Source organism: Polistes canadensis, unplaced genomic scaffold (genome assembly GCF_001313835.1).
Source record: "Polistes canadensis isolate GaletaPanama2010 unplaced genomic scaffold, ASM131383v1 scaffold_1, whole genome shotgun sequence".
NCBI lineage: Eukaryota > Metazoa > Arthropoda > Insecta > Hymenoptera > Vespidae > Polistes > Polistes canadensis.
In genome coordinates this window covers 960311-972445 of record NW_014569548.1, presented here as the reverse complement: position 1 = coordinate 972445, position 12135 = coordinate 960311, and the positions used below count along the sequence as shown (strand labels likewise).

The 12135-nt window shown below is 39.2% G+C and overlaps 1 protein-coding gene across 4 annotated transcripts in view; it reads left to right on the top strand.

Moving 5' to 3' along the window:
* Positions 1 to 12135, top strand: part of LOC106793645 (RNA-binding protein Musashi homolog Rbp6) — a 549523-nt gene that overhangs the window by 247914 nt on the left and 289474 nt on the right. The gene's annotated exons all lie outside the window — the stretch shown is intronic.

Genomic DNA, 12135 nt, shown 5'->3' with positions numbered 1-12135 from the left:
CAAATGTAAGAGAAGGATTATTTTGCGTCGATGGTTTTAGAATCTGATAGTGGTTTGCCACGGATGGTGCTTTCAGGTTGACTGGTATAAGGGTCCTTTTAAGATATTGACCCCCTATAGAAAAAAAAGAAAAAAGAAAAGAAAGAAAAAGTATAAGTTGGAGAAAAAGAAAAAGGAAAGGGGATATTACGTTAACAAATTAACATTATAAACAAATGGTAGAAACAATCGAACCACCTTTTTCTTTTCTATCATTTAATCGATTTCAACGATCAACGAATTATCCAATTTTAAATTCTATATATTTAAAAGAATTCTCTCGTTAAAAAATGTTGACCAGGGGCTATTTAGAATTTGAAACAATTGCGCGTACAATCTCATGCGTATGCAAGTGAGCTTCGTAGGAAAGGTAATAGGGTGGTGTGGGGTGAGGTTTAGGACGGAGGAAGGGAAATCAATTATCGTCATTCCAGTCTCCAGCAACGATCCCCGACGACCGGTCTGCGTGATGTATGTTACTTCGCGTTTGGTAACACAACAATCCGTAACTCAGGCAAGCCCTAGCCAATCCAGAACAAGCTCTTCACTTCCTCCTTCCGTTCTACACTCTCCTCTCCTTTCCTCTCCTCTCCATGGGTTTCGATCTCCCAAAATACCGTTCGCATCGAGAGCCAAGCAATTTGTCACGAATAGCGCTTATTAGGCAATTCCGTCGTTATGGTGCTTGCTCGTTTATCGGTGCGACGTGCTGTTCTCATGAATTCCATTAGGAGGACCACTAGAGAATAAGATCCAAAACAATACCGTTGTTCTACCATCTCTCTCTTCTCTTTATGAACGAGAAAATATTTTACGATGGTTATCTGAATTTTTGTTAATATCTATATACGAACTTGGATCGTATGTTATATCTACGGTAGAATTTACTCAAATTATTATTATTATTATTATTATTATTATTAGGGTGAGTCAAATGTTCGTGAATTTTTAATTAATATCTCACTTGCATATAGAGTAAATTTATTGACATTCAAAAATTGGACTATCTTAAATAACACAATGAACGCACGAATTTATGGTATACAATAATATTGAGACTTTTTCGACTAATTCATTATTTACATTATTATTTTCAAAATTAAACGTTTATAATAATCTTATGATTTTTCTTTCTAAATTTTATTGTCTATGTCACAAAGGGTAATATTATAGGAAAATAGAAGTGACAATTTCATTTGTATCGACAAAGAGGTTCCCGTTGTTTAATAGCCTTTGAAATCCATACGCGTACATTCCATATTTCCCTTAATATCAGTCATCATGGTATCAGAAAACGCGTTCACATCATTCATACAAAGACCTATCTATGGTCATGCTTTGTTTGAACTAATGATATTCTTGTTTATACGTTACCGATTAAATCTATCGATAGATAAACTGTAATAGGTACGTTAACATCGCTAATGGTTTTGTACAAAATACATCCCTAAAATTATCATCGTAAAATAATCGTCCATCGTAATGGACGAGAGAGAAAGAGAAGAAACCCCTCGTAGTAGGGGGTTTAACTTTAGAAAAACTTTTCGCCGGTTCTCGCAATACGGCACCTTATATTTTTATTAATGATTGCAATCATCATTAGTAGTAGCACATTCCTTTTGTAATTCTTTCCCATTTGAGTCGTACCTCGCGTACTGCTATACCAATCCTACGAATTGCTTGAAATTTTAATGTTTCTCGTCAATAAGAAATGTTCTTGAAAAAGGGGAAGAAAAGAAATTAGGTTTCTCGAAGTTCTTCAAGGAGATATTTTCAAGCCCCTGGAAAATATGAAAGAGTTATTGGTCGATCGATTACGCTTTTTTTCTTAATAAACGAAGAGAGTAATAAAGAAAAAATATGTTAAAGGTGATCCTTGTACTTTCGTGTTTTTGGGGAATGAGAAATAGAGATCGATAAGTTAAATTCTTAAATGTTGCATTGTAAACACGATTCTCTCGATGACGACGACGACAACGACTACGACAACAAGGTTGCATGACATTCGCGCTAGAGTTATAACCAGATGAAGTTTAAATATGCAATGCGTTCGTATAAAAAAAAAAAAAAAGAAAAAGCAGAATGAGCGGCTCACGTTGTCCGGGTTTACTACAACGAAACTACGACGCGATTTTCCCATGGAGGGCTAAAAAAAATTTTATTTCGCAGTACCGCTTTGTAACAGCTTGCACAAAACTGTCGGTGATATATGAGAGAGAGAAAGAGAGAGAGAGAGAGAGAGAGAGAGAGAGAGAGAGAGAGAGAGAGAGAGAGAGAGAGAGAGAGAGAGTACCTACCAGTGCAGAGTTACCTGGAATAGGGCCATCCGCATTAAAAATACACACCGACACCGAAATTGATGGACGAGCGGGTAGCACTAATTATTATTATAAATCATCACGGACAGCGGGCGCAGCGCGTCGGTTCGTTCGGCCAAACTTCCATTGTCCGTTCTGAAATTTTTCCTACTTTATGGATTCTATTAAACGAGCAATAGGAGGGTAGGAGGGTGGAAGGGTAGAAGAGTAGGGTAGGGTAGGGTAGGATACGTTTTTACAGGGTACGGCCGATGCTTGGGAAAATTTTTCCGCTGTTATAGAAATCCGATAATACATTTCCATATAATAGGCATTTAAAGGGGCACTCGACCATAACCGCTTCCAACTTGAAAACCACGGAATTCAAATAATTAAAGAAGAGGATACACAACGTCAAACACTTTAAATCTCCGATTACATGCGTCGATTTTATTCTCTCTCGCGTATATTTTACTCATGGTTGTTGACACTGACAGTTTTTTTTTTATTAACATTATTGTTATTCTTATGAGTAGTTCTGTGCGAACGTTTTTAAAGATCGTAAACGTTGTCAGCTGTCCGAGTAATAAACAAATCCCACAATCGTGGATTACTTCGGACAAATTTTACCGCGACGAAATTTTTTTTCGTTTGACACTTTATCCGTTAACGTTATTTGATCAAGGTCAAGATCATCGTTCAACTTCTATAAAAATGAAAGAAACCGAGAAGAAGAAAATAAAAAAGATTGATATAAAAGGGACATTTTATGTACTTATACGTCAGCTGGTAGGACGATAATCGTAATAATAGAAGATAATGGTCTCTCATATCAACATTATTTGGAAAAAATCAAATGATAAGAAACGTTACATGAGTGAAAAAAAGAAAAAAGAAATAAAGAAGAAAAATACGGGTCAAGAAAACGACAGATTGGAAAAAGAATAAACGCTTATATATATATATATGTAGAAAATATAGAATGAATAATAAGTAAATCCATGAAAATAGATAGAGATAGATAGAAAACGAACCAATTACGTGATCGCACATTTTCGTTCTAAAAAGGGGAATTCAAGGATTGCCATTATTTTCTATTCGAAGCGCTATTCAAATAGCTGCTCCTCGAGCGCGGGAAGATAGCCGATTTCCTCAAAATCGAACGTTTCCGCCACCCAATCTGGTAAAGCAAGAAGAGAAAACGAGATATAAAGAGTGTTAGAGTGAGAGAGATAGATAGAAAGAAAGAAAGAAAAGGAAAGACAGAGAGATAGAAAAGTTGTAAGAAGAAGAAAAAGATGAAGAAGAAGAAGAAGAAGAAGAAGAAGCAGTCGTTCGATCGAGAGATTGTATGCAACGAATGGAGAGGTAAGAGGTCGAACGTAGAAGAAAAAGAGGAGAAAGGGTGGAAGGGGAGGGTGGGAGGGAGGAAAAGAAGATCTGCGAGTAGTCCGCTTCTCTCCTAATTTGACGCTTTCGATAAATTTAACAAGCTCGTCACGGAGGAAGGGTGCTGTATGTCCGGGCACGATGCCAGACTTTTGGCGCGTCCAATGTTGCACACTATTACAAGTCCCGTATTCGAGAGGAATCGGGGCTGAAGAAGAAGAAGAAGAAGAAGAAGAGCAGGAAGAAGAGGAAGAAGAAGTAGAAGAAGAAGAAGAGGAAAAGGAAAAGGAAGAAGGAGAAAGAAATGGAGGAAGAGACGTCCCTAGGGAGAAAGAGAGACGTTTGGAACACGGTAGGTCGACGACGTCCACTTTGGTAATACGGTTCCTTTTCCTTTCTCCCTGGTACCCGTCTTTCCTTTCTCACCCTTTTCTATCCAGTATATCCTCCGGTTCGCAGCTGGCATCGTTAGGACGCTTTTGCCAGTGTCCCACCTACACAGAGAGTAAAAAAAGTAAAAAAAAAAGAAAAAATAAGATAAAGATTCTCTTTCTCCACGTGCTCGCTCTCTCTCTCTCTCTTTTTCTTTCTCTTTCTCATTCGTCGTTTCTCGTCCTAAGGAAAATTCACCTTTAAGGGTGTCAACGTAGATCGCACCACTTCCTACCCGAATGAAAAGCCCAACGACTGTAGGAGACACTCTGGTTAAAGTGGGAGATTGTGTGCGCGCGTGTATTCTCCCCCTTAACCTTCCCCCCTTCCCCCACAACATCTCACTCATACCTCCAACCCCATCCCCATCTCCACCCATCACCACCACCACCGTTCTCTTTCTGTTACTACTTCTTCATACGTACGTACGTACGTACGTACGTACTTACTTACTTACGTAAGTGTGAAAACTTTCGCAAAAGGAAGGAAGTTTCTTTCTGTCGACGGAAAAATCCTTCCTCGATGGATGTAAAGAAGGTGGAAAGTGTATCGCTGTAGAGTAGATGCTTGCTGCTGCAGATCGACGTGGGACGTCCCTTTACGTGTCCGCTGAATTCGATTCGAAGGCTATCCTCGGCCGTCGTTTTTTCCTTCTCTAATGGAAATTCTAAATGTTCCGAGTGTTTTCACTTACACCATTGGGTATCGCTTTTTATTCGAAATAAAAAGTTTTATTCAATTTCTCTTTTTTTTTTTTTTAACAAAGTTGTTACTATTACATATATTATATGCTATTTGTTTAGCGAGAACAAAGAAAAAAATAGATCGTACCGTTAAAATGCACGATTGAGTTTATTAATAAGAGATATGTTAAAAAAAAAAAAAGAAACATAAAAGAGATGCATAAGCCTTCTCGAAAAACGTAACGAGTAAGAAAATTCGAGATAGGTATGTAGTAATAGTGGTAGTAGTGGTAAAGGACCGAGTAAATTCTCAAATAGCTCGACATATAAAATTCAAAAGGTACATACGTGCAACGCGTTCAACACGTTTCTCCGAAAATTCTAAAAATTTCGTCCAACCGACCATTAGGACTCCTCTTTTCTCTATTTTGCAAGCTTCTATCACGCGCTTTACTACGGTTGTGAATTACTTGTCTGCGAGTCAAGAGAAAGAAAAGCATGGTTTATTTGTTTCTTATTTCATTCTTCCCTAAAAAGACAAATTATTTGTTAACTTTTCTTCCAGCTTCGTTCTTTCTTTCCGTATTTTCTTATTTTCTCTCTCTCTCTCTCATTTTTTAAATTATTTTTTTCTATGATTCTCATTCTTCGTTTTTACCGACATCCGAAACTTTTCTTTTGCCTAGTTTTAATATTCAATTTATATTATCATTGTGTATATGCATTGTTAAAATGTATCCACTTTTCTATATTCGAATTCCAACTTTTTTTTCTTTAATTCTTTATATTAAAAATAATAATAATAGTTTACTGTTAATTCCCTCATTCTCTCGATATGTTTAAGATCATAGTATATGAGAATAAACAAAAATATCATTCTCGATACATATATACGCTTTAAAAAATTTATTTGAACGAATAAAGAAAGAGAATAGCGTGCAGCAACAGCAGCAGTTGACAAAATTCACACACGGTCGTTCAATTTTGAAACGACGAAAAAAAGAAAGAAAGAAAAAAAGAAGAAGACATTGTCTGAGAGGAAAAACGAAAGACTTTTCAAGAAGGGAAGAAAGAATAGTAGAGAGAAACCTTGTGTCCGTCGATAGGTTGAAAAGGTGCGAAGCAATCTCGCAAGGTCGGCAAATCAGGGGCGATTCCTTCTCCCGGTAAATTTTCTTCTTCGACCTTTTATTTCTTTTATTTTTTTTCTTCTTCTTCTTCTTTTTCTTTTTCTTTTCGCTTTGAAGTGCGCAATGAGAAAGTGAGATAGAAAAAGAAACCAAAGTCAAACGTACGCAAGCAAGCAAGCAAGCAAGCAAAGCAAGCCAGAGCAAAGTGAAAATTGCTCGAACCATTCTGTAGAATCGACCTTATGTGTCGTTTTCCATATATGTATGTATGTATCTATGCATGTATATAGGATACGCAAACTCATACACAGAGAGAGAGACACGTTCGTATATATACACACACACCTAAAAGTATACGCACGTACGTGTCTCGCATAGTCGAACTGCCTCATGCATTTTCTCATATACATAAATATCCCTAAGGTACGATAGGTACTTCCCTACCAACATCGTTCTTTTTTTCCTTTTTTTTTTTTTTTCCTAGATCCTCGAAGATTTTGCCGAGAGAAAGCCATATTCCGCGCGTTCACCTAAAGAGGCGTTATTACGATGGAGAAAAATGGAGATATGTATATGTAAGCGAGGCACGAACGAACGAAAGACCGTTCCCAAAGTCATTTTCTTCTGGACGAAAGAAACAAAATTTCGAAAACCTGATACGAAATGTTAGAAGGTGGTCGGAAATAAAAAAAAGGAAGAGAGAGTAAGAAACGGACGATTCAATTCTATAGAGGTGATCTGAAATGAATGCAAAGAAAAATGAAAAGTAGATGAGCTAATTGCAGGCTCAAGTTAGGCTAACGTATCAAATGATGCCCAAGAAGGAATAATTTTAATTTTCAAGTAGCGTCACAAACCAAAATTTGTTGTTTTTCCGAACAACAAGATGACGTGTAACTCCTTTAATCTATCAAGCTTTTCAAAACACGCAGGACATTTTCGTAAAACTGGAATATATTTGAAGTGTATAATAAATGAGGAACTACAATGATGAAAAGTGAGAGAGAAAACAAATAATAAAGGATTTAGGAAGAAGAAGAAGAAGAGATAGGTAAAAGGAAGTGAAAGATAGAGGGATCGGAAAAGGAATTCGTTAGTGGAAACTGCTGCCCCGAGGATTGGGGGATCTTTTTACTTGAATGGTCGTCAGTGTGCAGCAAAGCGATGGAATGCTGTTACATCGTGCTCTCGTTCTTCGCGACCAACAAAAGGAATTCGATTGTTAGCTCGTCGCTCGGAATGAAACTGTTACCTTTCTGGAGATCGAACCTTACGACGTTACATGCTAGTAGTAATCCTCTTCTACTTCTCTCGATCTCCAATTTTCATCGGCGCACGTATTATATTCTTTCCTTTTATCATCCTTCCTTCTTCTCTTTTTTCTTTTCTTCTTTTTTTTTTCTTTTTTTTTTCCTAACTCATCTCTCAGATATACTTAGTCGAATTATATTCGTTTCTGTTATCATCGAGCACAATTTTAGATATTTCGAAAAGAAAACGAACGAGCTGGTAAGAAGCCGCACCTTTCAACAGAGAAATAAAGATAGTAAATCTTCCGGTAGCCTACTTCCGTGTTTTTTGCTCGAGCAATACGATCTCCCACCCCCAACGTCGTGCTTTCCTTTTCTTTTCTTTTTTTTTTTTCTTCTTTTTTTCGCTCGACGAGAATTTGCGCGAGTATCCGAGTATTTGGGCCATGTAGAAACGGCAGAATTAGAGATCGTAATGGGAAAGAGAGAAAGAGAAAGAGAGAGAGAGTAAAAGAGGCCGCCGATCGGACGGCAAAGCGTGCGGACAATGAGAGAGAGAGAGAGAAAGAGAGAGAGAGAGTCAGTCGGCTAGAACTATCTAATGCATATTAATAAGGACTTTCCCCATTCGCAAAACTCGACTGGCATTTTGATAGCGAGAGAGGTTACTGCACGCGAAATATCCTTGAAAGGTACCTCGTTATCGAGGACTCTTATTACGGTTTCGTAATATCGAAATCCAAACGATTATTACTAATAATTTATTAACGAAATCGCGTAGACTATTTTTTTGGGTGGATTTTTCTTTTTTCAAATTCGTCGAAAGGAATTGATTTTCTCTCGTTAAGAAATCTGATACGGACGATTGAACTGCGACGATGAAGTCATAGATAGATGATGGGCTCACGTTCGCGTATCGTTTTCGTTCGTCGCGAATGAATATTGGATATTATTCAGAACACATTTTCAAATGATTTTATTTAACCGGATGAATTTATTTAAGTCGTCGTAAGAAGATTGTTAGCCACTCTTCTCTTATTCCGAAATATTATTTTTCTCTTTCATTCTTACATCGCAACGTAGACGTTTCTGGTTCCCTCCGAGATTATTGAAGCAACAGCAGGCGAAAAGGGAAGACGAATAAGAGGAGAAAGATGATGAGGAGGAGGAGGAGGAAGAAGAGAATAAGAAGAGATAGTAGAGGAGACGGTAAAGGGTCTTCTTCCTCTCTTTTTTCCTCCTTCCTTCCTTCCTTCCTTCCTTCCTTCCTATCGTGTTCCCTCTTGGAAAATTCTCTTGAAAAGGATAAAGAGAACATCGGCTCGCGAGAAAAAGCTCTGCCGCCGTTTCCTGCGGTATAAATACTTAGCGATTTATCGAGCCGATCGTTGAAAGCTTTCAACCGAATGTTCAAAAGACGAGTGAGTGCATTTCTCTCTACCTGCTGAAAGAATAAGAAGAATAAGAAGAAGAAGACAGGGACGAGAATGACTACGACGTTGCGGAGAGCTTTAAATTGTTTCGGTAACCGAGGAAGTTAAGTTCGCTCGACACTTTCCTGAAATAGGAGAGGAGAAGGATCTCGAATCGTCGGATAAGGGAGAGAAATACAGAAAGAGAGAGTAAGAGAGATAGAGAGAAAGATAGAGAGAGGTATAGTCGAGTGAGTGGAAAAGAGGAGAGACGACAGGAGGGAATGAAAAGAGAAGAAGCTTCGGCTAGGCGTTTCACATGGTAATCCTCTCATGAATATCCTCAAAGGACACCCTATTTTCGGTTCGCACGCGCGCCGCTATACGCATGGATTCACAGTACGTCGAAGACCGTGCAAGACGCAGACGTATCAGTGTCAGTTATATATCCTCAGTCCTGACTGGTAAGAAGCATAGGGAAAGGGACACATGGTAGTAAGACCTCTCTCATTCGATTAGGTCGAAGCAAAAGCTTAGTGACACGTTCGTTCGCCCGTCGGAGCCGAGTAATGTGATTAAAACTCCGATGGAGCTCATAGGCGTCAACGTGAAGTCGTCTCTCTCTCTCTCTCTCTCTCTCTCTCTCTCCCTCTCTCTCTTCCCCTTTTGCTCTCTTCTTCTCATTTTCTATCTCTATTTTCCTTTTTCTCTTCGTCCATCCATCCATTCGTCACATTTCACGATCCGGTTGACGAAGCCGTACGGATGCTTGCCCGGTTTCTCTCTCTCTCTCTCTCTCTCTCTCTGTGACTTCTTTCCTTTCTTTTCTCCGCGAGTAGTCCCCCTCCGATACGATTCCATTTTCTCTCTTTCTTTCTACCCATAGAAATGCAAAACTATAATTGAATTTTTCAGAAACTCCGGGCCACACTTTTTCAATGCCGAAAACTTTGGCGAAATTTTTTTTCCCTCCTCCTCCGTTCCCCACCCCGCCCCTCACACACTTCCCCGTCGAGAAGAATGAAATCTTCAATGCGTATGTTATGCAGATATATAATATATTATAGCTGTATCTGTTTGTATATACGTGTGGCTTCGTTTCGAAGTAAATCACGATCTTGAACGATTTAAACGAATCGTTTGTAATTTCATGAAAGATAGATATCATATTTAAGAAAAAAAGAAAATATCTTTATCTCTATCGGTGGTACGCGGTGTAGCGAATTTATTTTGGCTAAGAAATTTCACAAAATAAGATCTCGTCGTTCGTTCCAAAAAAAAAAAAAGTAATTTCTACGAAAGGCCAGCCATCGTTTTTCTCGATACGGAAAATAGACTATTCGATTAGCGTCAACGCGGAACGTAAAGTTTCGAGTGGTATAGAGGACCCACGGGGGTCACCGATAGTAGTATGGCCCTTTTGTCGAGAGGCCCTACGAAAAATACGAGAAGCCCAGGTTAGGGAGTGGACTCGCGAGAAAAGATAAGAGGGAAAAAGAGAAAGAGTGGCGAAATACAGGACGGAAAACGACGGGCAAAACGTTCTTTCACATGCTAATCCAAAAGGCAGCCTGCGTTCATGAATACTTACGGTCAAAGTACGGTCCTTGTGTTCACTCTCTCTCTCTCACTCTCTCTCTCTTACTTTCTCTTACTCTTTCTATGCCCTTTCTTTTATATCTTTCCCTTTTATATCTCCCTTTCTCTTTCTCACATCACTGTTAGAGCAAGCAGGTTATTCCGTGTTCGTTTCTTTTTTCGGTAGGTTGCTTTCTTCTCTGTGCAATACGCGATACACAGAAGAAGAAGAAGAAGAAGAAGAGTGCAAGAACCGTCTTCTTCGTCGCGTAACTGAACTCCCCTCCCAAGCCCTTTCACCCCCTCGTCTTCTTGTGCCTATGAAAATCTTCTGTGAAGCCGACACTCGAGAGAGCCAACCTTTTTTCTCTTTCTTACTTTCTTTCTTTCTTTCTTACCTATTCCCCTTTTTTCTTACTGAAGCAAGTCAAAGCAACGAGCGGTGTCGGAAAGGGGTGGATGGGTGTTTGATGGTGGTGGTGGTAGTGGTGGTAGCAAGAAAGGCCCTAGAGAAATGGGCGCCGCTTTGTGTCCCGAATTTGTGCCGCACCCGTTCTCCGTGTTCCTCCTTTACGATGGGCGATAAGTCAGAACTCTCTCTCTCTCTCTCTCTCTCCTTCTTATTTTTCTCTTTCTTTCTCTTTTTACCTTAGGAACTAGCTCGCGTTACCAACGAGAGAGAAACGTTCTATCTCTCTCACGTCCGCCACTTGTCTTACCTCCTAGGCGAAATTATCGTAACCGCATTTAGAACAAGCCTGCTTGCCTGCTTGCTTGTTTGCCTGCTTGCTTGCTTGCTTGCCTGCAATAGTAGTCTCTCTTTCGACCTTAAGCGGCAGCTGAGCGTTTAAATATCATCCTCTCCCGTTGCTGGGCCATTTCATTTCACATTGTACGAACTTTATATCCACCTCCCCTTCTCGGTCCCTCTAATATCGTGAATTCTTGCAAGGTCCTTAAGGATAGATGATATTAAATCGGATCTTATCTTATTTCTCTTCTTCGGATCATTTTCTATTAAGTATAAAAGATACTTCTTATAGAAATTTATTCGAATTCGCGATAAGGATATTTGGTCAAGGATAAATAATATTTGTATTATAATATCGAAAATACGATCTATATTGTTCATATTTTCAAATTTCTATCGATCATGTGTCAAAAATGTATGTATTAAAGATTCAAAAATATATTGATCTAATTAAATTCTATACAAATTTTATTTAGTTTGTTAGAATTATTAAAAAAAATTTAGCTGGTGTGACTTAGAAAATTGAAGAAAAAAAAAGAGAAAAACCATGTATCAAATTTAAACGTAGGAGATAGTTTCGATCGCAGGTAAGCAGGCAGGCAAGCAGAGGCAGTTCACGCGAAAAAGCCTCGAAGGAGAACACACATACCGTCCTATAAAATCTCGAATACTATTCTTTCTTATCCTCGTTACCGTTTCTTTTTTCCCCTTTTTTTTCCTTTTTTTTCTTTTTCCTGTACTTTCGTAACGTCGGGCAATTGTGATGGTGGAAGTCGGAAAATGGCGCGGTCGTTCAATTTCGTAACGCGGGCATGCCGTAATTGGGAGCATGCTCGGTGGGCTCGTTGGCGAGAATTTAGTTTCCGGTTCGCGGTACTTTTGTGTGTGTGCGTATGAGTGTGTGCCTGCTGTCCTGTCTGTCTGTCTGTGTGTGCAGACCGTACTCTACAATATCTGAAATACATCTTCGTGTACGTGTAGCAATGCTTTGTGCGCCAGCGCACAGGCACACACACACACACACACGCCACCCTGTTAACCGTGTAGTAGTAGTGTAACATCGACGGTGACTAAAGAGGGTTATGAGAGGGGTAGGACATAGTCTCGAGCGGTGTAGTGGCAAGGCCTGTGCTTTCCTCCTCTCTTCTCCCTTTCTCTCTCCCTGTCCCCCCCT